Genomic DNA, 25159 nt, shown 5'->3' on the forward strand with positions numbered 1-25159 from the left:
CACCTATTGTGATTAGAGGAATAAGACATATCAAGATGTGAGACAGTTGGAATGCATGATAATAGTATGTATAAAAGAATGTGGTGTTAAAAGGTGTAAAAAACTGGAAGTCATTTTGAGTTCTTGGCCAGTGAACAAAACAAAGTTAAAATTCAAGTTACTTTTGACTTTTTTCTGTTGGTAAAATGCAGAGCAAAGCTAAAGATGATCATCAGCATCTATAAAACTATAATGCCACCCTTTTTTTCTATTTATGTTGGAGGAGGGTATTTGTGATGTCATAGTTATCACTCGCACTCTTCACACCAGTGTTCGGAGCCAATGAAAAAAGTCAAGTCACCACCAGTGGTTCCATGGTGTAATGGTTAGCACTCTGGACTCTGAATCCAGCGATCCGAGTTCAAATCTCGGTGGAACCTTTCCTTTAGATAGCATTAATCTTAAGAAGCTAATATGTCAATTGGTCTGCGTCAAAAATAGTTCATGTCAAAAATTTTAGAAGTCCCTAAATAATAATGTTCTTCCATAAAAGAATGAGCAACAGTCAGCCAAATTTGCAAATTTGTCTTCATTTCCCATTTTTACATCTAAAAAAACAAGGAAACAATTTAAGTGTCAAAAGTTAAACTTAATACATTCAGAAATATAATCACTTGCTTCTTTAGGGAAACTGTAATTCTTCATCCTATGATATAGAAACATTGATTGATATATTTTTTCATAAGATTGCTCGCAATTTAAAAAGCCGAATGAACAATACCCCAAGCATGTCATTTCTTCTATAGTTCTGTACATTGCAAACCAATAGCAGATTCCTTAAGTTTTACTTTCCTTGGATATAGAATCAAAAGTGTCAAATAAACGTCTGATTTGTTTAAAGAGAATGTAAAAGCTAGTTTAGTGGTAAGATATGAGTCTTGAGCCTATTTCCTCCAAATGCTAGGTTATCTTTTACAAGAGGCATTTCTGCTATATGGGGTCAAATGTCCAAGGCTTTTAAAATGCTTGTCACAGACTTCAAAGATAAAATTGTTTGATGCTTTTGGTGTAGGGTTTGCTTTGAGATTGTCGTTACCCGCCTCACTTGGACCGGATGAACGAAGAGCACCCGTTGGTTGAGAAAACATGAAAATTGTGATCACGTGAATTCACGTAGACATTATTCACCTATTGTGATTAGAGGAATAAGACATATCAAGATGTGAGAGAGTTAGAAAGCATGATAATAGTATGTATCAAAGAATGTGGTGTTAAAAGGTGTAAAAAACTGGAAGTCATTTTGAGTTCTTGGCCAGTGAACAAAACAAAGTTAAAATTCAAGTTACTTTTGACTTTTTTCTGTTGGTAAAATGCAGAGCAAAGCTAAAGATGATCATCAGCATCTATAAAACTATAATGCCACCCTTTTTTTCTATTTATGTTGGAGGAGGGTATTTGTGATGTCATAGTTATCACTCGCACACTTCACACCAGTGTTTGGAGCCAATGAAACAAGTCAAGTCACCACCAGTGGTTCCATGGTGTGTTGGGTAGCACTCTGGACTCTGAATCCAGCGATCCGAGTTCAAATCTCGGTGGAACCTTTCCTTTAGATAGAATTCATCTTAAGAAGCTAATATGTTAATTGGTCTGCGTGAAAAATAGTTCATGTCAAACATTTTAGAAGTCCCTATATCATAATGTTCTTCCATAAAAGCATGAGCAACAGTCAGCCAAATTTGCAAATTTGTCTTCATTTCCCATTTTTACATCTAAAAAAACAAGGAAACAATTTAAGTGTCAAAAGTTAAACTTAATACATTCAGAAATATAATCACTTGCTTCTTTAGGGAAACTGTAATTCTTCATCCTATGATATAGAAACATTGATTGATATATTTTTTCATAAGATTGCTCGCAATTTAAAAAGCCGAATGAACAATACCCCAAGCATGTCTTCTTCTGTAGTTCTGTACATTGCAAACCAATAGCAGATTCCTTAAGTTTTACTTTCCTTGGATATAGAATCAAAAGTGTCAAATAAACGTCTGATTTGTTTAAAGAGAATGTAAAAGCTAGTTTAGCGGTAAGATGTGAGTCTTGAGCCTATTTCCTCCAAATGCTAGGTTATCTTTTACAAGAGGCATTTCTGCTATATGGGTTCAAATGTCCAAGGCTTTTAAAATGCTTGTCACAGACTTCAAAGATAAAATTGTTTGATGCTTTTGGTGTAGGGTTTGCTTTGAGATTGTCGTTACCCGCCTCACTTGGACCGGATGAACGAAGAGCACCCGTTGGTTGAGAAAACATGAAAATTGTGATCACGTGAATTCACGTAGACATTATTCACCTATTGTGATTAGAGGAATAAGACATATCAAGATGTGAGAGAGTTGGAAAGCATGATAATAGTATGTATCAAAGAATGTGGTGTTAAAAGGTGTAAAAAACTGGAAGTCATTTTGAGTTCTTGGCCAGTGAACAAAACAAAGTTAAAATTCAAGTTACTTTTGACTTTTTTCTGTTGGTAAAATGCAGAGCAAAGCTAAAGATGATCATCAGCATCTATAAAACTATAATGCCACCCTTTTTTTCTATTTATGTTGGAGGAGGGTATTTGTGATGTCATAGTTATCACTCGCACACTTCACCCCAGTGTTCGGAGCCAATGAAACAAGTCAAGTCACCACCAGTGGTTCCATGGTGTGTTGGTTAGCACTCTGGACTCTGAATCCAGCGATCCGAGTTCAAATCTCGGTGGAACCTTTCCTTTAGATAGAATTCATCTTAAGAAGCTAATATGTCAATTGGTCTGCGTGAAAAATAGTTCATGTCAAACATTTTAGAAGTCCCTATATCATAATGTTCTTCCATAAAAGCATGAGCAACAGTCAGCCAAATTTGCAAATTTGTCTTCATTTCCCATTTTTACATCTAAAAAAACAAGGAAACAATTTAAGTGTCAAAAGTTAAACTTAATACATTCAGAAATATAATCACTTGCTTCTTTAGGGAAACTGTAATTCTTCATCCTATGATATAGAAACATTGATTGATATATTTTTTCATAAGATTGCTCGCAATTTAAAAAGCCGAATGAACAATACCCCAAGCATGTCTTCTTCTATAGTTCTGTACATTGCAAACCAATAGCAGATTCCTTAAGTTTTACTTTCCTTGGATATAGAATCAAAAGTGTCAAATAAACGTCTGATTTGTTTAAAGAGAATGTAAAAGCTAGTTTAGTGGTAAGATATGAGTCTTGAGCCTGATTCCTCCAAATGCTAGGTTATCTTTTACAAGAGGCATTTCTGCTATATGGGCTCAAATGTCCAAGGCTTTTAAAATGCTTGTCACAGACTTCAAAGATAAAATTGTTTGATGCTTTTGGTGTAGGGTTTGCTTTGAGATTGTCGTTACCCACCTCACTTGGACCGGATGAACGAAGAGCACCCGTTGGTTGAGAAAACATGAAAATTGTGATCACGTGAATTAACGGAGACATTATTCACCTATTGTGATTAGAGGAATAAGACATATCAAGATGTGAGACAGTTGGAATGCATGATAATAGTATGTATAAAAGAATGTGGTGTTAAAAGGTGTAAAAAACTGGAAGTCATTTTGAGTTCTTGGCCAGTGAACAAAACAAAGTTAAAATTCAAGTTACTTTTGACTTTTTTCTGTTGGTAAAATGCAGAGCAAAGCTAAAGATGATCATCAGCATCTATAAAACTATAATGCCACCCTTTTTTTCTATTTATGTTGGAGGAGGGTATTTGTGATGTCATAGTTATCACTCGCACTCTTCACACCAGTGTTCGGAGCCAATGAAAAAAGTCAACTCACCACCAGTGGTTCCATGGTGTAATGGTTAGCACTCTGGACTCTGAATCCAGCGATCCGAGTTCAAATCTCGGTGGAACCTTTCCTTTAGATAGCATTAATCTTAAGAAGCTAATATGTCAATTGGTCTGCGTCAAAAATAGTTCATGTCAAAAATTTTAGAAGTCCCTAAATAATAATGTTCTTCCATAAAAGAATGAGCAACAGTCAGCCAAATTTGCAAATTTGTCTTCATTTCCCATTTTTACATCTAAAAAAACAAGGAAACAATTTAAGTGTCAAAAGTTAAACTTAATACATTCAGAAATATAATCACTTGCTTCTTTAGGGAAACTGTAATTCTTCATCCTATGATATAGAAACATTGATTGATATATTTTTTCATAAGATTGCTCGCAATTTAAAAAGCCGAATGAACAATACCCCAAGCATGTCATTTCTTCTATAGTTCTGTACATTGCAAACCAATAGCAGATTCCTTAAGTTTTACTTTCCTTGGATATAGAATCAAAAGTGTCAAATAAACGTCTGATTTGTTTAAAGAGAATGTAAAAGCTAGTTTAGTGGTAAGATATGAGTCTTGAGCCTATTTCCTCCAAATGCTAGGTTATCTTTTACAAGAGGCATTTCTGCTATATGGGTTCAAATGTCCAAGGCTTTTAAAATGCTTGTCACAGACTTCAAAGATAAAATTGTTTGATGCTTTTGGTGTAGGGTTTGCTTTGAGATTGTCGTTACCCGCCTCACTTGGACCGGATGAACGAAGAGCACCCGTTGGTTGAGAAAACATGAAAATTGTGATCACGTGAATTCACGTAGACATTATTCACCTATTGTGATTAGAGGAATAAGACATATCAAGATGTGAGAGAGTTAGAAAGCATGATAATAGTATGTATCAAAGAATGTGGTGTTAAAAGGTGTAAAAAACTGGAAGTCATTTTGAGTTCTTGGCCAGTGAACAAAACAAAGTTAAAATTCAAGTTACTTTTGACTTTTTTCTGTTGGTAAAATGCAGAGCAAAGCTAAAGATGATCATCAGCATCTATAAAACTATAATGCCACCCTTTTTTTCTATTTATGTTGGAGGAGGGTATTTGTGATGTCATAGTTATCACTCGCACACTTCACACCAGTGTTCGGAGCCAATGAAACAAGTCAAGTCACCACCAGTGGTTCCATGGTGTGTTGGGTAGCACTCTGGACTCTGAATCCAGCGATCCGAGTTCAAATCTCGGTGGAACCTTTCCTTTAGATAGAATTCATCTTAAGAAGCTAATATGTCAATTGGTCTGCGTGAAAAATAGTTCATGTCAAACATTTTAGAAGTCCCTATATCATAATGTTCTTCCATAAAAGCATGAGCAACAGTCAGCCAAATTTGCAAATTTGTCTTCATTTCCCATTTTTACATCTAAAAAAACAAGGAAACAATTTAAGTGTCAAAAGTTAAACTTAATACATTCAGAAATATAATCACTTGCTTCTTTAGGGAAACTGTAATTCTTCATCCTATGATATAGAAACATTGATTGATATATTTTTTCATAAGATTGCTCGCAATTTAAAAAGCCGAATGAACAATACCCCAAGCATGTCTTCTTCTGTAGTTCTGTACATTGCAAACCAATAGCAGATTCCTTAAGTTTTACTTTCCTTGGATATAGAATCAAAAGTGTCAAATAAACGTCTGATTGTTTAAAGAGAATGTAAAAGCTAGTTTAGCGGTAAGATGTGAGTCTTGAGCCTATTTCCTCCAAATGCTAGGTTATCTTTTACAAGAGGCATTTCTGCTATATGGGTTCAAATGTCCAAGGCTTTTAAAATGCTTGTCACAGACTTCAAAGATAAAATTGTTTGATGCTTTTGGTGTAGGGTTTGCTTTGAGATTGTCGTTACCCGCCTCACTTGGACCGGATGAACGAAGAGCACCCGTTGGTTGAGAAAACATGAAAATTGTGATCACGTGAATTCACGTAGACATTATTCACCTATTGTGATTAGAGGAATAAGACATATCAAGATGTGAGAGAGTTGGAAAGCATGATAATAGTATGTATCAAAGAATGTGGTGTTAAAAGGTGTAAAAAACTGGAAGTCATTTTGAGTTCTTGGCCAGTGAACAAAACAAAGTTAAAATTCAAGTTACTTTTGACTTTTTTCTGTTGGTAAAATGCAGAGCAAAGCTAAAGATGATCATCAGCATCTATAAAACTATAATGCCACCCTTTTTTCTATTTATGTTGGAGGAGGGTATTTGTGATGTCATAGTTATCACTCGCACACTTCACCCCAGTGTTCGGAGCCAATGAAACAAGTCAAGTCACCACCAGTGGTTCCATGGTGTGTTGGTTAGCACTCTGGACTCTGAATCCAGCGATCCGAGTTCAAATCTCGGTGGAACCTTTCCTTTAGATAGAATTCATCTTAAGAAGCTAATATGTCAATTGGTCTGCGTGAAAAATAGTTCATGTCAAACATTTTAGAAGTCCCTATATCATAATGTTCTTCCATAAAAGCATGAGCAACAGTTAGCCAAATTTGCAAATTTGTCTTCATTTCCCATTTTTACATCTAAAAAAACAAGGAAACAATTTAAGTGTCAAAAGTTAAACTTAATACATTCAGAAATATAATCACTTGCTTCTTTAGGGAAACTGTAATTCTTCATCCTATGATATAGAAACATTGATTGATATATTTTTTCATAAGATTGCTCGCAATTTAAAAAGCCGAATGAACAATACCCCAAGCATGTCTTCTTCTATAGTTCTGTACATTGCAAACCAATAGCAGATTCCTTAAGTTTTACTTTCCTTGGATATAGAATCAAAAGTGTCAAATAAACGTCTGATTTGTTTAAAGAGAATGTAAAAGCTAGTTTAGTGGTAAGATATGAGTCTTGAGCCTGATTCCTCCAAATGCTAGGTTATCTTTTACAAGAGGCATTTCTGCTATATGGGCTCAAATGTCCAAGGCTTTTAAAATGCTTGTCACAGACTTCAAAGATAAAATTGTTTGATGCTTTTGGTGTAGGGTTTGCTTTGAGATTGTCGTTACCCACCTCACTTGGACCGGATGAACGAAGAGCACCCGTTGGTTGAGAAAACATGAAAATTGTGATCACGTGAATTAACGGAGACATTATTCACCTATTGTGATTAGAGGAATAAGACATATCAAGATGTGAGACAGTTGGAATGCATGATAATAGTATGTATAAAAGAATGTGGTGTTAAAAGGTGTAAAAAACTGGAAGTCATTTTGAGTTCTTGGCCAGTGAACAAAACAAAGTTAAAATTCAAGTTACTTTTGACTTTTTTCTGTTGGTAAAATGCAGAGCAAAGCTAAAGATGATCATCAGCATCTATAAAACTATAATGCCACCCTTTTTTTCAATTTATGTTGGAGGAGGGTATTTGTGATGTCATAGTTATCACTCGCACTCTTCACACCAGTGTTCGGAGCCAATGAAAAAAGTCAAGTCACCACCAGTGGTTCCATGGTGTAATGGTTGGCACTCTGGACTCTGAATCCAGCGATCCGAGTTCAAATCTCGGTGGAACCTTTCCTTTAGATAGCATTAATCTTAAGAAGCTAATATGTCAATTGGTCTGCGTCAAAAATAGTTCATGTCAAAAATTTTAGAAGTCCCTAAATAATAATGTTCTTCCATAAAAGAATGAGCAACAGTCAGCCAAATTTGCAAATTTGTCTTCATTTCCCATTTTTACATCTAAAAAAACAAGGAAACAATTTAAGTGTCAAAAGTTAAACTTAATACATTCAGAAATATAATCACTTGCTTCTTTAGGGAAACTGTAATTCTTCATCCTATGATATAGAAACATTGATTGATATATTTTTTCATAAGATTGCTCGCAATTTAAAAAGCCGAATGAACAATACCCCAAGCATGTCATTTCTTCTATAGTTCTGTACATTGCAAACCAATAGCAGATTCCTTAAGTTTTACTTTCCTTGGATATAGAATCAAAAGTGTCAAATAAACGTCTGATTTGTTTAAAGAGAATGTAAAAGCTAGTTTAGCGGTAAGATGTGAGTCTTGAGCCTATTTCCTCCAAATGCTAGGTTATCTTTTACAAGAGGCATTTCTGCTATATGGGGTCAAATGTCCAAGGCTTTTAAAATGCTTGTCACAGACTTCAAAGATAAAATTGTTTGATGCTTTTGGTGTAGGGTTTGCTTTGAGATTGTCGTTACCCGCCTCACTTGGACCGAATGAACGAAGAGCACCCGTTGGTTGAGAAAACATGAAAATTGTGATCACGTGAATTCACGTAGACATTATTCACCTATTGTGATTAGAGGAATAAGACATATCAAGATGTGAGAGAGTTGGAAAGCATGATAATAGTATGTATCAAAGAATGTGGTGTTAAAAGGTGTAAAAAACTGGAAGTCATTTTGAGTTCTTGGCCAGTGAACAAAACAAAGTTAAAATTCAAGTTACTTTTGACTTTTTTCTGTTGGTAAAATGCAGAGCAAAGCTAAAGATGATCATCAGCATCTATAAAACTATAATGCCACCCTTTTTTTCTATTTATGTTGGAGGAGGGTATTTGTGATGTCATAGTTATCACTCGCACTCTTCACACCAGTGTTCGGAGCCAATGAAAAAAATCAAGTCACCACCAGTGGTTCCATGGTGTAATGGTTAGCACTCTGGACTCTGAATCCAGCGATCCGAGTTCAAATCTCGGTGGAACCTTTCCCTTAGATAGCATTAATCTTAAGAAGCTAATATGTCAATTGGTCTGCGTCAAAAATAGTTCATGTCTAACATTTTAGAAGTCCCTAAATAATAATGTTCTTCCATAAAAGAATGAGCAACAGTCAGCCAAATTTGCAAATTTGTCTTCATTTCCCATTTTTACATCTAAAAAAACAAGGAAACAATTTAAGTGTCAAAAGTTAAACTTAATACATTCAGAAATATAATCACTTGCTTCTTTAGGGAAACTGTAATTCTTCATCCTATGATATAGAAACATTGATTGATATATTTTTTCATAAGATTGCTCGCAATTTAAAAAGCCGAATGAACAATACCCCAAGCATGTCATTTCTTCTATAGTTCTGTACATTGCAAACCAATAGCAGATTCCTTAAGTTTTACTTTCCTTGGATATAGAATCAAAAGTGTCAAATAAACGTCTGATTTGTTTAAAGAGAATGTAAAAGCTAGTTTAGTGGTAAGATATGAGTCTTGAGCCTATTTCCTCCAAATGCTAGGTTATCTTTTACAAGAGGCATTTCTGCTATATGGGTTCAAATGTCCAAGGCTTTTAAAATGCTTGTCACAGACTTCAAAGATAAAATTGTTTGATGCTTTTGGTGTAGGGTTTGCTTTGAGATTGTCGTTACCCGCCTCACTTGGACCGGATGAACGAAGAGCACCCGTTGGTTGAGAAAACATGAAAATTGTGATCACGTGAATTCACGTAGACATTATTCACCTATTGTGATTAGAGGAATAAGACATATCAAGATGTGAGAGAGTTGGAAAGCATGATAATAGTATGTATCAAAGAATGTGGTGTTAAAAGGTGTAAAAAACTGGAAGTCATTTTGAGTTCTTGGCCAGTGAACAAAACAAAGTTAAAATTCAAGTTACTTTTGACTTTTTTCTGTTGGTAAAATGCAGAGCAAAGCTAAAGATGATCATCAGCATCTATAAAACTATAATGCCACCCTTTTTTTCTATTTTTGTTGGAGGAGGGTATTTGTGATGTCATAGTTATCACTCGCACACTTCACCCCAGTGTTCGGAGCCAATGAAACAAGTCAAGTCACCACCAGTGGTTCCATGGTGTGTTGGTTAGCACTCTGGACTCTGAATCCAGCGATCCGAGTTCAAATCTCGGTGGAACCTTTCCTTTAGATAGAATTCATCTTAAGAAGCTAATATGTCAATTGGTCTGCGTGAAAAATAGTTCATGTCAAACATTTTAGAAGTCCCTATATCATAATGTTCTTCCATAAAAGCATGAGCAACAGTCAGCCAAATTTGCAAATTTGTCTTCATTTCCCATTTTTACATCTAAAAAAACAAGGAAACAATTTAAGTGTCAAAAGTTAAACTTAATACATTCAGAAATATAATCACTTGCTTCTTTAGGGAAACTGTAATTCTTCATCCTATGATATAGAAACATTGATTGATATATTTTTTCATAAGATTGCTCGCAATTTAAAAAGCCGAATGAACAATACCCCAAGCATGTCTTCTTCTGTAGTTCTGTACATTGCAAACCAATAGCAGATTCCTTAAGTTTTACTTTCCTTGGATATAGAATCAAAAGTGTCAAATAAACGTCTGATTTGTTTAAAGAGAATGTAAAAGCTAGTTTAGCGGTAAGATATGAGTCTTGAGCCTATTTCCTCCAAATGCTAGGTTATCTTTTACAAGAGGCATTTCTGCTATATGGGGTCAAATGTCCAAGGCTTTTAAAATGCTTGTCACAGACTTCAAAGATAAAATTGTTTGATGCTTTTGGTGTAGGGTTTGCTTTGAGATTGTCGTTACCCGCCTCACTTGGACCGGATGAACGAAGAGCACCCGTTGGTTGAGAAAACATGAAAATTGTGATCACGTGAATTCACGTAGACATTATTCACCTATTGTGATTAGAGGAATAAGACATATCAAGATGTGAGAGAGTTGGAAAGCATGATAATAGTATGTATCAAAGAATGTGGTGTTAAAAGGTGTAAAAAACTGGAAGTCATTTTGAGTTCTTGGCCAGTGAACAAAACAAAGTTAAAATTCAAGTTACTTTTGACTTTTTTCTGTTGGTAAAATGCAGAGCAAAGCTAAAGATGATCATCAGCATCTATAAAACTATAATGCCACCCTTTTTTTCTATTTATGTTGGAGGAGGGTATTTGTGATGTCATAGTTATCACTCGCACTCTTCACACCAGTGTTCGGAGCCAATGAAAAAAATCAAGTCACCACCAGTGGTTCCATGGTGTAATGGTTAGCACTCTGGACTCTGAATCCAGCGATCCGAGTTCAAATCTCGGTGGAACCTTTCCATTAGATAGCATTAATCTTAAGAAGCTAATATGTCAATTGGTCTGCGTCAAAAATAGTTCATGTCTAACATTTTAGAAGTCCCTAAATAATAATGTTCTTCCATAAACAATGAGCAACAGTCAGCCAAATTTGCAAATTTGTCTTCATTTCCCATTTTTACATCTAAAAAAACAAGGAAACAATTTAAGTGTCAAAAGTTAAACTTAATACATTCAGAAATATAATCACTTGCTTCTTTAGGGAAACTGTAATTCTTCATCCTATGATATAGAAACATTGATTGATATATTTTTTCATAAGATTGCTCGCAATTTAAAAAGCCGAATGAACAATACCCCAAGCATGTCATTTCTTCTATAGTTCTGTACATTGCAAACCAATAGCAGATTCCTTAAGTTTTACTTTCCTTGGATATAGAATCAAAAGTGTCAAATAAACGTCTGATTTGTTTAAAGAGAATGTAAAAGCTAGTTTAGTGGTAAGATATGAGTCTTGAGCCTATTTCCTCCAAATGCTAGGTTATCTTTTACAAGAGGCATTTCTGCTATATGGGTTCAAATGTCCAAGGCTTTTAAAATGCTTGTCACAGACTTCAAAGATAAAATTGTTTGATGCTTTTGGTGTAGGGTTTGCTTTGAGATTGTCGTTACCCGCCTCACTTGGACCGGATGAACGAAGAGCACCCGTTGGTTGAGAAAACATGAAAATTGTGATCACGTGAATTCACGTAGACATTATTCACCTATTGTGATTAGAGGAATAAGACATATCAAGATGTGAGAGAGTTGGAAAGCATGATAATAGTATGTATCAAAGAATGTGGTGTTAAAAGGTGTAAAAAACTGGAAGTCATTTTGAGTTCTTGGCCAGTGAACAAAACAAAGTTAAAATTCAAGTTACTTTTGACTTTTTTCTGTTGGTAAAATGCAGAGCAAAGCTAAAGATGATCATCAGCATCTATAAAACTATAATGCCACCCTTTTTTTCTATTTATGTTGGAGGAGGGTATTTGTGATGTCATAGTTATCACTCGCACACTTCACCCCAGTGTTCGGAGCCAATGAAACAAGTCAAGTCACCACCAGTGGTTCCATGGTGTGTTGGTTAGCACTCTGGACTCTGAATCCAGCGATCCGAGTTCAAATCTCGGTGGAACCTTTCCTTTAGATAGAATTCATCTTAAGAAGCTAATATGTCAATTGGTCTGCGTGAAAAATAGTTCATGTCAAACATTTTAGAAGTCCCTATATCATAATGTTCTTCCATAAAAGCATGAGCAACAGTCAGCCAAATTTGAAAATTTGTCTTCATTTCCCATTTTTACATCTAAAAAAACAAGGAAACAATTTAAGTGTCAAAAGTTAAACTTAATACATTCAGAAATATAATCACTTGCTTCTTTAGGGAAACTGTAATTCTTCATCCTATGATATAGAAACATTGATTGATATATTTTTTCATAAGATTGCTCGCAATTTAAAAAGCCGAATGAACAATACCCCAAGCATGTCTTCTTCTGTAGTTCTGTACATTGCAAACCAATAGCAGATTCCTTAAGTTTTACTTTCCTTGGATATAGAATCAAAAGTGTCAAATAAACGTCTGATTTGTTTAAAGAGAATGTAAAAGCTAGTTTAGCGGTAAGATATGAGTCTTGAGCCTATTTCCTCCAAATGCTAGGTTATCTTTTACAAGAGGCATTTCTGCTATATGGGGTCAAATGTCCAAGGCTTTTAAAATGCTTGTCACAGACTTCAAAGATAAAATTGTTTGATGCTTTTGGTGTAGGGTTTGCTTTGAGATTGTCGTTACCCGCCTCACTTGGACCGGATGAACGAAGAGCACCCGTTGGTTGAGAAAACATGAAAATTGTGATCACGTGAATTCACGTAGACATTATTCACCTATTGTGATTAGAGGAATAAGACATATCAAGATGTGAGAGAGTTGGAAAGCATGATAATAGTATGTATCAAAGAATGTGGTGTTAAAAGGTGTAAAAAACTGGAAGTCATTTTGAGTTCTTGGCCAGTGAACAAAACAAAGTTAAAATTCAAGTTACTTTTGACTTTTTTCTGTTGGTAAAATGCAGAGCAAAGCTAAAGATGATCATCAGCATCTATAAAACTATAATGCCACCCTTTTTTTCTATTTATGTTGGAGGAGGGTATTTGTGATGTCATAGTTATCACTCGCACTCTTCACACCAGTGTTCGGAGCCAATGAAAAAAATCAAGTCACCACCAGTGGTTCCATGGTGTAATGGTTAGCACTCTGGACTCTGAATCCAGCGATCCGAGTTCAAATCTCGGTGGAACCTTTCCATTAGATAGCATTAATCTTAAGAAGCTAATATGTCAATTGGTCTGCGTCAAAAATAGTTCATGTCTAACATTTTAGAAGTCCCTAAATAATAATGTTCTTCCATAAAAGAATGAGCAACAGTCAGCCAAATTTGCAAATTTGTCTTCATTTCCCATTTTTACATCTAAAAAAACAAGGAAACAATTTAAGTGTCAAAAGTTAAACTTAATACATTCAGAAATATAATCACTTGCTTCTTTAGGGAAACTGTAATTCTTCATCCTATGATATAGAAACATTGATTGATATATTTTTTCATAAGATTGCTCGCAATTTAAAAAGCCGAATGAACAATACCCCAAGCATGTCATTTCTTCTATAGTTCTGTACATTGCAAACCAATAGCAGATTCCTTAAGTTTTACTTTCCTTGGATATAGAATCAAAAGTGTCAAATAAACGTCTGATTTGTTTAAAGAGAATGTAAAAGCTAGTTTAGTGGTAAGATATGAGTCTTGAGCCTATTTCCTCCAAATGCTAGGTTATCTTTTACAAGAGGCATTTCTGCTATATGGGTTCAAATGTCCAAGGCTTTTAAAATGCTTGTCACAGACTTCAAAGATAAAATTGTTTGATGCTTTTGGTGTAGGGTTTGCTTTGAGATTGTCGTTACCCGCCTCACTTGGACCGGATGAACGAAGAGCACCCGTTGGTTGAGAAAACATGAAAATTGTGATCACGTGAATTCACGTAGACATTATTCACCTATTGTGATTAGAGGAATAAGACATATCAAGATGTGAGAGAGTTGGAAAGCATGATAATAGTATGTATCAAAGAATGTGGTGTTAAAAGGTGTAAAAAACTGGAAGTCATTTTGAGTTCTTGGCCAGTGAACAAAACAAAGTTAAAATTCAAGTTACTTTTGACTTTTTTCTGTTGGTAAAATGCAGAGCAAAGCTAAAGATGATCATCAGCATCTATAAAACTATAATGCCACCCTTTTTTTCTATTTATGTTGGAGGAGGGTATTTGTGATGTCATAGTTATCACTCGCACACTTCACCCCAGTGTTCGGAGCCAATGAAACAAGTCAAGTCACCACCAGTGGTTCCATGGTGTGTTGGTTAGCACTCTGGACTCTGAATCCAGCGATCCGAGTTCAAATCTCGGTGGAACCTTTCCTTTAGATAGAATTCATCTTAAGAAGCTAATATGTCAATTGGTCTGCGTGAAAAATAGTTCATGTCAAACATTTTAGAAGTCCCTATATCATAATGTTCTTCCATAAAAGCATGAGCAACAGTCAGCCAAATTTGCAAATTTGTCTTCATTTCCCATTTTTACATCTAAAAAAACAAGGAAACAATTTAAGTGTCAAAAGTTAAACTTAATACATTCAGAAATATAATCACTTGCTTCTTTAGGGAAACTGTAATTCTTCATCCTATGATATAGAAACATTGATTGATATATTTTTTCATAAGATTGCTCGCAATTTAAAAAGCCGAATGAACAATACCCCAAGCATGTCTTCTTCTGTAGTTCTGTACATTGCAAACCAATAGCAGATTCCTTAAGTTTTACTTTCCTTGGATATAGAATCAAAAGTGTCAAATAAACGTCTGATTTGTTTAAAGAGAATGTAAAAGCTAGTTTAGTGGTAAGATATGAGTCTTGAGCCTATTTCCTCCAAATGCTAGGTTATCTTTTACAAGAGGCATTTCTGCTATATGGGTTCAAATGTCCAAGGCTTTTAAAATGCTTGTCACAGACTTCAAAGATAAAATTGTTTGATGCTTTTGGTGTAGGGTTTGCTTTGAGATTGTCGTTACCCGCCTCACTTGGACCGGATGAACGAAGAGCACCCGTTGGTTGAGAAAACATGAAAATTGTGATCACGTGAATTCACGTAGACATTATTCACCTATTGTGATTAGAGGAATAAGACATATCAAGATGTGAGAGAGTTGGAAAGCATGATAATAGTATGTATCAAAGAATGTGGTGTTAAAAGGTGTAAAAAACTGGAAGTCATTTTGAGTTCTTGGCCAGTGAACAAAACAAAGTTAAAATTCAAGTTACTTTTGACTTTTTTCTGTTGGTAAAATGCAGAGCAAAGCTAAAGATGATCATCAGCATCTATAAAACTAGAATGCCACCCTTTTTTTCTATTTATGTTGGAGGAGGGTATTTGTGATGTCATAGTTATCACTCGCACTCTTCACACCAGTGTTCGGAGCCAATGAAAAAAATCAAGTCACCACCAGTGGTTCCATGGTGTAATGGTTAGCACTCTGGACTCTGAATCCAGCGATCCGAGTTCAAATCTCGGTGGAACCTTTCCATTAGATAGCATTAATCTTAAGAAGCTAATATGTCAATTGGTCTGCGTCAAAAATAGTTCATGTCTAACATTTTAGAAGTCCCTAAATAATAATGTTCTTCCATAAAAGAATGAGCAACAGTCAGCCAAATTTGCAAATTTGTCTTCATTTCCCATTTTTACATCTAAAAAAACAAGGAAACAATTTAAGTGTCAAAAGTTAAACTTAATACATTCAGAAATATAATCACTTGCTTCTTTAGGGAAACTGTAATTCTTCATCCTATGATATAGAAACATTGATTGATATATTTTTTCATAAGATTGCTCGCAATTTAAAAAGCCGAATGAACAATACCCCAAGCATGTCATTTCTTCTATAGTTCTGTACATTGCAAACCAATAGCAGATTCCTTAAGTTTTACTTTCCTTGGATATAGAATCAAAAGTGTCAAATAAACGTCTGATTTGTTTAAAGAGAATGTAAAAGCTAGTTTAGTGGTAAGATATGAGTCTTGAGCCTATTTCCTCCAAATGCTAGGTTATCTTTTACAAGAGGCATTTCTGCTATATGGGCTCAAATGTCCAAGGCTTTTAAAATGCTTGTCACAGACTTCAAAGATAAAATTATTTGATGCTTTTGGTGTAGGGTTTGCTTTGAGATTGTCGTTACCCGCCTCACTTGGACCGGATGAACGAAGAGCACCCGTTGGTTGAGAAAACATGAAAATTGTGATCACGTGAATTCACGTAGACATTATTCACCTATTGTGATTAGAGGAATAAGACATATCAAGATGTGAGAGAGTTGGAAAGCATGATAATAGTATGTATCAAAGAATGTGGTGTTAAAAGGTGTAAAAAACTGGAAGTCATTTTGAGTTCTTGGCCAGTGAACAAAACAAAGTTAAAATTCAAGTTACTTTTGACTTTTTTCTGTTGGTAAAATGCAGAGCAAAGCTAAAGATGATCATCAGCATCTATAAAACTATAATGCCACCCTTTTTTTCTATTTATGTTGGAGGAGGGTATTTGTGATGTCATAGTTATCACTCGCACACTTAACCCCAGTGTTCAGAGCCAATGAAACAAGTCAAGTCACCACCAGTGGTTCCATGGTGTGTTGGTTAGCACTCTGGACTCTGAATCCAGCAATCCGAGTTCAAATCTTGGTTGAACCTTTCCTTTAGATAGAATTCATCTTAAGAAGCTAATATGTCAATTGGTCTGCGTGAAAAATAGTTCATGTCAAACATTTTAGAAGTCCCTAAATCATAATGTTCTTCCATAAAAGAATGAGCAACAGTCAGCCAAATTTGCAAATTTGTCTTCATTTCCCATTTTTACATCTAAAAAAACAAGGAAACAATTTAAGTGTCAAAAGTTAAACTTAATACATTCAGAAATATAATCACTTGCTTCTTTAGGGAAACTGTAATTCTTCATCCTATGATATAGAAACATTGATTGATATATTTTTTCATAAGATTGCTCGCAATTTAAAAAGCCGTATGAACAATACCCCAAGCATGTCTTCTTCTGTAGTTCTGTACATTGCAAACCAATAGCAGATTCCTTAAGTTTTACTTTCCTTGGATATAGAATCAAAAGTGTCAAATAAACGTCTGATTTGTTTAAAGAGAATGTAAAAGCTAGTTTAGTGCTAAGATATGAGTCTTGAGCCTGATTCCTCCAAATGCTAGGTTATCTTTTACAAGAGGCATTTCTGCTATATGGGCTCAAATGTCCAAGGCTTTTAAAATGCTTGTCACAGACTTCAAAGATAAAATTGTTTGATGCTTTTGGTGTAGGGTTTGCTTTGAGATTGTCGTTACCCACCTCACTTGGACCGGATGAACGAAGAGCACCCGTTGGTTGAGAAAACATGAAAATTGTGATCACGTGAATTCACGGAGACATTATTCACCTATTGTGATTAGAGGAATAAGACATATCAAGATGTGAGAGAGTTGGAAAGCATGATAATAGTATGTATAAAAGAATGTGGTGTTAAAAGGTGTAAAAAACTGGAAGTCATTTTGAGTTCTTGGCCAGTGAACAAAACAAAGTTAAAATTCAAGTTACTTTTGACTTTTTTCTGTTGGTAAAATGCAGAGCAAAGCTAAAGATGATCATCAGCATCTATAAAACTATAATGCCACGCTTTTTTCTATTTATGTTGGAGGAGGGTATTTGTGATGTCATAGTTATCACTCGCACTCTTCACACCAGTGTTCGGAGCCAATGAAAAAAGTCAAGTCACCACCAGTGGTTCCATGGTGTAATGGTTAGCACTCTGGACTCTGAATCCAGCGATCCGAGTTCAAATCTCGGTGGAACCTTTCCTTTAGATAGCATTAATCTTAAGAAGCTAATATGTCAATTGGTCTGCGTGAAAAATAGTTCATGTCAAACATTTTAGAAGTCCCTAAATCATAATGTTCTTCCATAAAAGCATGAGCAACAGTCAGCCAAATTTGCAAATTTGTCTTCATTTCCCATTTTTACATCTAAAAAAACAAGGAAACAATTTAAGTGTCAAAAGTTAAACTTAATACATTCAGAAATATAATCACTTGCTTCTTTAGGGAAACTGTAATTCTTCATCCTATGATATAGAAACATTGATTGATATATTTTTTCATAAGATTGCTCGCAATTTAAAAAGCCGAATGAACAATACCCCAAGCATGTCTTCTTCTGTAGTTCTGTACATTGCAAACCAATAGCAGATTCCTTAAGTTTTACTTTCCTTGGATATAGAATCAAAAGTGTCAAATAAACGTCTGATTTGTTTAAAGAGAATGTAAAAGCTAGTTTAGTGGTAAGATATGAGTCTTGAGCCTATTTCCTCCAAATGCTAGGTTATCTTTTACAAGAGGCATTTCTGCTATATGGGCTCAAATGTCCAAGGCTTTTAAAATGCTTGTCACAGACTTCAAAGATAAAATTGTTTGATGCTTTTGGTGTAGGGTTTGCTTTGAGATTGTCGTTACCCGCCTCACTTGGACCGGATGAACGAAGAGCACCCGTTGGTTGAGAAAACATGAAAATTGTGATCACGTGAATTCACGGAGACATTATTCACCTATTGTGATTAGAGGAATAAGACATATCAAGATGTGAGACAGTTGGAATGCATGATAATAGTATGTATAAAAGAATGTGGTGTTAAAAGGTGTAAAAAACTGGAAGTCATTTTGAGTTCTTGGCCAGTGAACAAAACAAAGTTAAAATTCAAGTTACTTTTGACTTTTTTCTGTTGGTAAAATGCAGAGCAAAGCTAAAGATGATCATCAGCATCTATAAAACTATAATGCCACCCTTTTTTCTATTTATGTTGGAGGAGGGTATTTGTAATGTCATAGTGATCACTCGCACTCTTCACACCAGTGTTCGGAGCCAATGAAAAAAATCAAGTCACCACCAGTGGTTCCATGGTGTAATGGTTAGCACTCTGGACTCTGAATCCTGCGATCCGAGTTCAAATCTTGGTGGAACCTTTCCTTTAGATAGCATTAATCTTAAGAAGCTAATATGTCAATTGGTCTGCGTGAAAAATAGTTCATGTCAAACATTTTAGAAGTCCCTAAATCATAATGTTCTTCCATAAAAGAATGAGCAACAGTCAGCCAAATTTGCAAATTTGTCTTCATTTCCCATTTTTACATCTAAAAAAACAAGGAAACAATTTAAGTGTCAAAAGTTAAACTTAATACATTCAGAAATATAATCACTTGCTTCTTTAGGGAAACTGTAATTCTTCATCCTATGATATAGAAACATTGATTGATATATTTTTTCATAAGATTGCTCGCAATTTAAAAAGCCGTATGAACAATACCCCAAGCATGTCTTCTTCTGTAGTTCTGTACATTGCAAACCAATAGCAGATACCTTAAGTTTTACTTTCCTTGGATATAGAATCAAAAGTGTCAAATAAACGTCTGATTTGTTTAAAGAGAATGTAAAAGCTAGTTTAGTGCTAAGATATGAGTCTTGAGCCTGATTCCTCCAAATGCTAGGTTATCTTTTACAAGAGGCATTTCTGCTATATGGGCTCAAATGTCCAAGGCTTTTAAAATGCTTGTCACAGACTTCAAAGATAAAATTGTTTGATGCTTTTGGTGTAGGGTTTGCTTTGAGATTGTCGTTACCCACCTCACTTGGACCGGATGAACGAAGAGCACCCGTTGGTTGAGAAAACATGAAAATTGTGATCACGTGAATTCACGGAGACATTATTCACCTATTGTGATTAGAGGAATAAGACATATCAAGATGTGAGAGAGTTGGAAAGCATGATAATAGTATGTATAAAAGAATGTGGTGTTAAAAGGTGTAAAAAACTGGAAGTCATTTTGAGTTCTTGGCCAGTGAACAAAACAAAGTTAAAATTCAAGTTACTTTTGACTTTTTTCTGTTGGTAAAATGCAGAGCAAAGCTAAAGATGATCATCAGCATCTATAAAACTATAATGCCACCCTTTTTTTCTATTTATGTTGGAGGAGGGTATTTGTGATGTCATAGTTATCACTCGCACTCTTCACACCAGTGTTCGGAGCCAATGAAAAAAGTCAAGTCACCACCAGTGGTTCCATGGTGTAATGGTTAGCACTCTGGACTCTGAATCCAGCGATCCGAGTTCAAATCTCGGTGGAACCTTTCCTTTAGATAGCATTAATCTTAAGAAGCTAATATGTCAATTGGTCTGCGTCAAAAATAGTTCATGTCAAACATTTTAGAAGTCCCTAAATAATAATGTTCTTCCATAAAAGAATGAGCAACAGTCAGCCAAATTTGCAAATTTGTCTTCATTTCCCATTTTTACATCTAAAAAAACAAGGAAACAATTTAAGTGTCAAAAGTTAAACTTAATACATTCAGAAATATAATCACTTGCTTCTTTAGGGAAACTGTAATTCTTCATCCTATGATATAGAAACATTGATTGATATATTTTTTCATAAGATTGCTCGCAATTTAAAAAGCCGAATGAACAATACCCCAAGCATGTCTTCTTCTATAGATCTGTACATTGCAAACCAATAGCAGATTCCTTAAGTTTTACTTTCCTTGGATATAGAATCAAAAGTGTCAAATAAACGTCTGATTTGTTTAAAGAGAATGTAAAAGCTAGTTTAGTGCTAAGATATGAGTCTTGAGCCTGATTCCTCCAAATGCTAGGTTATCTTTTACAAGAGGCATTTCTGCTATATGGGCTCAAATGTCCAAGGCTTTTAAAATGCTTGTCACAGACTTCAAAGATAAAATTGTTTGATGCTTTTGGTGTAGGGTTTGCTTTGAGATTGTCGTTACCCGCCTCACTTGGACCGGATGAACGAAGAGCACCCGTTGGTTGAGAAAACATGAAAATTGTGATCACGTGAATTCACGTAGACATTATTCACCTATTGTGATTAGAGGAATAAGACATATCAAGATGTGAGAGAGTTGGAAAGCATGATAATAGTATGTATAAAAGAATGTGGTGTTAAAAGGTGTAAAAAACTGGAAGTCATTTTGAGTTCTTGGCCAGTGAACAAAACAAAGTTAAAATTCAAGTTACTTTTGACTTTTTTCTGTTGGTAAAATGCAGAGCAAAGCTAAAGATGATCATCAGCATCTATAAAACTATAATGCCACGCTTTTTTCTATTTATGTTGGAGGAGGGTATTTGTGATGTCATAGTTATCACTCGCACTCTTCACACCAGTGTTCGGAGCCAATGAAAAAAGTCAAGTCACCACCAGTGGTTCCATGGTGTTATGGTTAGCACTCTGGACTCTGAATCCAGCCATCCGAGTTCAAATCTCAGTGGAACCTTTCCTTTAGATAGCATTAATCTTAAGAAGCTAATATGTCAATTGGTCTGCGTGAAAAATAGTTCATGTCAAACATTTTAGAAGTCCCTAAATCATAATGTTCTTCCATAAAAGAATGAGCAACAGTCAGCCAAATTTGCAAATTTGTCTTCATTTCCCATTTTTACATCTAAAAAAACAAGGAAACAATTTAAGTGTCAAAAGTTAAACTTAATACATTCTGAAATATAATCACTTGCTTCTTTAGGGAAACTGTAATTCTTCATCCTATGATATAGAAACATTGATTGATATATTTTTTCATAAGATTGCTCGCAATTTAAAAAGCCGAATGAACAATACCCCAAGCATGTCTTCTTCTGTAGTTCTGTACACTGCAAACCAATAGCAGATTCCTTAAGTTTTACTTTCCTTGGATATAGAATCAAAAGTGTCAAATAAACGTCTGATTTGTTTAAAGAGAATGTAAAAGCTAGTTTAGTGCTAAGATATGAGTCTTGAGCCTGCTTCCTCCAAATGCTAGGTTATCTTTTACAAGAGGCATTTCTGCTATATGGGCTCAAATGTCCAAGGCTTTTAAAATGCTTGTCACAGACTTCAAAGATAAAATTGTTTGATGCTTTTGGTGTAGGGTTTGCTTTGAGATTGTCGTTACCCGCCTCACTTGGACCGGATGAACGAAGAGCACCCGTTGGTTGAGAAAACATGAAAATTGTGATCACGTGAATTCACGTAGACATTATTCACCTATTGTGATTAGAGGAATAAGACATATCAAGATGTGAGAGAGTTGGAAAGCATGATAATAGTATGTATAAAAGAATGTGGTGTTAAAAGGTGTAAAAAACTGGAAGTCATTTTGAGTTCTTGGCCAGTGAACAAAACAAAGTTAAAATTCAAGTTACTTTAGACTTTTTTCTGTTGGTAAAATGCAGAGCAAAGCTAAAGATGATCATCAGCATCTATAAAACTATAATGCCACTTTTTTTCTCTTTATGTTGGAGGAGGGTATTTGTGATGTCATAGTTATCACTCGCACTCTTCACACCAGTGTTCGGAGCCAATGAAAAAAGGCAAGTCACCACCAGTGGTTCCATGGTGTAATGGTTAGCACTCTGGACTCTGAATCCAGCGATCCGAGTTCAAATCTCGGTGGAACCTTTCCTTTAGATAGCATTAATCTTAAGAAGCTAATATGTCAATTGGTCTGCGTGAAAAATAGTTCATGTCAAACATTTTAGAAGTCCCTAAATCATAATGTTCTTCCATAAAAGAATGAGCAACAGTCAGCCAAATTTGCAAATTTGTCTTCATTTCCCATTTTTACATCTAAAAAAACAAGGAAACAATTTAAGTGTCAAAAGTTAAACTTAATACATTCAGAAATATAATCACTTGCTTCTTTAGGGAAACTGTAATTCTTCATCCTATGATATAGAAACATTGATTGATATATTTTTTCATAAGATTGCTCGCAATTTAAAAAGCCGAATGAACAATACCCCAAGCATGTCTTCTTCTGTAGTTCTGTACACTGCAAACCAATAGCAGATTCCTTAAGTTTTACTTTCCTTGGATATAGAATCAAAAGTGTCAAATAAACGTCTGATTTGTTTAAAGAGAATGTAAAAGCTAGTTTAGTGCTAAGATATGAGTCTTGAGCCTGCTTCCTCCAAATGCTAGGTTATCTTTTACAAGAGGCATTTCTGCTATATGGGCTCAAATGTCCAAGGCTTTTAAAATGCTTGTCACAGACTTCAAAGATAAAATTGTTTGATGCTTTTGGTGTAGGGTTTGCTTTGAGATTGTCGTTACCCGCCTCACTTGGACCGGATGAACGAAGAGCACCCGTTGGTTGAGAAAACATGAAAATTGTGATCACGTGAATTCACGTAGACATTATTCACCTATTGTGATTAGAGGAATAAGACATATCAAGATGTGAGAGAGTTGGAAAGCATGATAATAGTATGTATAAAAGAATGTGGTGTTAAAAGATGTAAAAAACTGGAAGTCATTTTGAGTTCTTGGCCAGTGAACAAAACAAAGTTAAAATTCAAGTTACTTTAGACTTTTTTCTGTTGGTAAAATGCAGAGCAAAGCTAAAGATGATCATCAGCATCTATAAAACTATAATGCCACGCTTTTTTCTATTTATGTTGGAGGAGGGTATTTGTGATGTCATAGTTATCACTCGCACTCTTCACACCAGTGTTCGGAGCCAATGAAAAAAGTCAAGTCACCACCAGTGGTTCCATGGTGTAATGGTTAGCACTCTGGACTCTGAATCCAGCGATCCTAGTTCAAATCTCTTTGGAACCTTTCCTTTAGATAGCATTAATCTTAAGAAGCTAATATGTCAATTGGTCTGTGTGAAAAATAGTTCATGTCAAACATTTCCGAAGTCCCTAAATAATAATGTTCTTCCATAAAAGAATGAGCAACAGTCAGCCAAATTTGCAAATTTGTCTTCATTTCCCATTTTTACATCTAAAAAAACAAGGAAACAATTTAAGTGTCAAAAGTTAAACTTAATACATTCAGAAATATAATCACTTGCTTCTTTAGGGAAACTGTAATTCTTCATCCTATGATATAGAAACATTGATTGATATATTTTTTCATAAGATTGCTCGCAATTTAAAAAGCCGAATGAACAATACCCCAAGCATGTCTTCTTCTGTAGTTCTGTACATTGCAAACCAATAGCAGATTCCTTAAGTTTTACTTTCCTTGGATATAGAATCAAAAGTGTCAAATAAACATCTGATTTGTTTAAAGAGAATGTAAAAGCTAGTTTAGTGGTAAGATATGAGTCTTGAGCCTATTTCCTCCAAATGCTAGGTTATCTTTTACAAGAGGCATTTCTGCTATATGGGGTCAAATGTCCAAGGCTTTTAAAATGCTTGTCACAGACTTTAAAGATAAAATTGTTTGATGCTTTTGGTGTAGGGTTTGCTTTGAGATTGTCGTTACCCGCCTCACTTGGACCGGATGAACGAAGAGCACCCGTTGGTTGAGAAAACATGAAAATTGTGATCACGTGAATTCACGTAGACATTATTCACCTATTGTGATTAGAGGAATAAGACATATCAAGATGTGAGAGAGTTGGAAAGCATGATAATAGTATGTATCAAAGAATGTGGTGTTAAAAGGTGTAAAAAAACTGGAAGTCATTTTGAGTTCTTGGCCAGTGAACAAAACAAAGTTAAAATTCAAGTTACTTTTGACTTTTTTCTGTTGGTAAAATGCAGAGCAAAGCTAAAGATGATCATCAGCATCTATAAAACTATAATGCCACCCTTTTTTTCTATTTATGTTGGAGGAGGGTATTTGTGATGTCATAGTTATCACTCGCACTCTTCACACCAGTGTTCGGAGCCAATGAAAAAAGTCAAGTCACCACCAGTGGTTCCATGGTGTAATGGTTAGCACTCTGGACTCTGAATCCAGCTATCCGAGTTCAAATCTCGGTGGAAACTTTCCTTTAGATAGCATTAATCTTAAGAAGCTAATATGTCAATTGGTCTGCGTGAAAAATAGTTCATGTCAAACATTTTAAGTCCCTAAATCATAATGTTCTTCCATAAAAGAATGAGCAACAGTCAGCCAAATTTGCAAATTTGTCTTCATTTCCCATTTTTACATCTAAAAAAACAAGGAAACAATTTAAGTGTCAAAAGTTAAACTTAATACATTCAGAAATATAATCACTTGCTTCTTTAGGGAAACTGTAATTCTTCATCCTATGATATAGAAACATTGATTGATATATTTTTTCATAAGATTGCTCGCAATTTAAAAAGCCGAATGA

General features: G+C 35.0%; 19 non-coding genes across 19 annotated transcripts; all 19 read left to right on the plus strand.

The window, feature by feature from the left end:
* Positions 1 to 347: 347 nt before the first annotated feature.
* Positions 348 to 419, plus strand: TRNAQ-CUG (transfer RNA glutamine (anticodon CUG)). The gene has a single exon. It is a non-coding gene; the product is annotated as a tRNA-Gln (tRNA).
* Positions 420 to 1511: 1092 nt separating this feature from the next.
* TRNAQ-CUG (transfer RNA glutamine (anticodon CUG)) lies at positions 1512 to 1583 on the plus strand. The gene has a single exon. It is a non-coding gene; the product is annotated as a tRNA-Gln (tRNA).
* A 1090-nt stretch (positions 1584 to 2673) lies between these two features.
* On the plus strand, positions 2674 to 2745 carry TRNAQ-CUG (transfer RNA glutamine (anticodon CUG)). Its single transcript has one exon. It is a non-coding gene; the product is annotated as a tRNA-Gln (tRNA).
* Positions 2746 to 3835: 1090 nt separating this feature from the next.
* TRNAQ-CUG (transfer RNA glutamine (anticodon CUG)) lies at positions 3836 to 3907 on the plus strand. Its single transcript has one exon. It is a non-coding gene; the product is annotated as a tRNA-Gln (tRNA).
* Positions 3908 to 4999: 1092 nt separating this feature from the next.
* TRNAQ-CUG (transfer RNA glutamine (anticodon CUG)) lies at positions 5000 to 5071 on the plus strand. Its single transcript has one exon. It is a non-coding gene; the product is annotated as a tRNA-Gln (tRNA).
* Positions 5072 to 6159: 1088 nt separating this feature from the next.
* Positions 6160 to 6231, plus strand: TRNAQ-CUG (transfer RNA glutamine (anticodon CUG)). Its single transcript has one exon. It is a non-coding gene; the product is annotated as a tRNA-Gln (tRNA).
* Positions 6232 to 7321: 1090 nt separating this feature from the next.
* TRNAQ-CUG (transfer RNA glutamine (anticodon CUG)) lies at positions 7322 to 7393 on the plus strand. The gene has a single exon. It is a non-coding gene; the product is annotated as a tRNA-Gln (tRNA).
* A 1092-nt stretch (positions 7394 to 8485) lies between these two features.
* On the plus strand, positions 8486 to 8557 carry TRNAQ-CUG (transfer RNA glutamine (anticodon CUG)). Its single transcript has one exon. It is a non-coding gene; the product is annotated as a tRNA-Gln (tRNA).
* Positions 8558 to 9649: 1092 nt separating this feature from the next.
* TRNAQ-CUG (transfer RNA glutamine (anticodon CUG)) lies at positions 9650 to 9721 on the plus strand. Its single transcript has one exon. It is a non-coding gene; the product is annotated as a tRNA-Gln (tRNA).
* Positions 9722 to 10811: 1090 nt separating this feature from the next.
* On the plus strand, positions 10812 to 10883 carry TRNAQ-CUG (transfer RNA glutamine (anticodon CUG)). Its single transcript has one exon. It is a non-coding gene; the product is annotated as a tRNA-Gln (tRNA).
* A 1091-nt stretch (positions 10884 to 11974) lies between these two features.
* On the plus strand, positions 11975 to 12046 carry TRNAQ-CUG (transfer RNA glutamine (anticodon CUG)). Its single transcript has one exon. It is a non-coding gene; the product is annotated as a tRNA-Gln (tRNA).
* A 1090-nt stretch (positions 12047 to 13136) lies between these two features.
* TRNAQ-CUG (transfer RNA glutamine (anticodon CUG)) lies at positions 13137 to 13208 on the plus strand. The gene has a single exon. It is a non-coding gene; the product is annotated as a tRNA-Gln (tRNA).
* Positions 13209 to 14300: 1092 nt separating this feature from the next.
* TRNAQ-CUG (transfer RNA glutamine (anticodon CUG)) lies at positions 14301 to 14372 on the plus strand. Its single transcript has one exon. It is a non-coding gene; the product is annotated as a tRNA-Gln (tRNA).
* Positions 14373 to 15462: 1090 nt separating this feature from the next.
* Positions 15463 to 15534, plus strand: TRNAQ-CUG (transfer RNA glutamine (anticodon CUG)). The gene has a single exon. It is a non-coding gene; the product is annotated as a tRNA-Gln (tRNA).
* Positions 15535 to 17787: 2253 nt separating this feature from the next.
* On the plus strand, positions 17788 to 17859 carry TRNAQ-CUG (transfer RNA glutamine (anticodon CUG)). Its single transcript has one exon. It is a non-coding gene; the product is annotated as a tRNA-Gln (tRNA).
* Positions 17860 to 18948: 1089 nt separating this feature from the next.
* On the plus strand, positions 18949 to 19020 carry TRNAQ-CUG (transfer RNA glutamine (anticodon CUG)). Its single transcript has one exon. It is a non-coding gene; the product is annotated as a tRNA-Gln (tRNA).
* A 1090-nt stretch (positions 19021 to 20110) lies between these two features.
* Positions 20111 to 20182, plus strand: TRNAQ-CUG (transfer RNA glutamine (anticodon CUG)). The gene has a single exon. It is a non-coding gene; the product is annotated as a tRNA-Gln (tRNA).
* Positions 20183 to 22431: 2249 nt separating this feature from the next.
* On the plus strand, positions 22432 to 22503 carry TRNAQ-CUG (transfer RNA glutamine (anticodon CUG)). Its single transcript has one exon. It is a non-coding gene; the product is annotated as a tRNA-Gln (tRNA).
* Positions 22504 to 24755: 2252 nt separating this feature from the next.
* On the plus strand, positions 24756 to 24827 carry TRNAQ-CUG (transfer RNA glutamine (anticodon CUG)). Its single transcript has one exon. It is a non-coding gene; the product is annotated as a tRNA-Gln (tRNA).
* Positions 24828 to 25159: the final 332 nt, after the last annotated feature.

This window comes from Pelobates fuscus, chromosome 12, assembly GCF_036172605.1.
Source record: "Pelobates fuscus isolate aPelFus1 chromosome 12, aPelFus1.pri, whole genome shotgun sequence".
Lineage (NCBI taxonomy): Eukaryota > Metazoa > Chordata > Amphibia > Anura > Pelobatidae > Pelobates > Pelobates fuscus.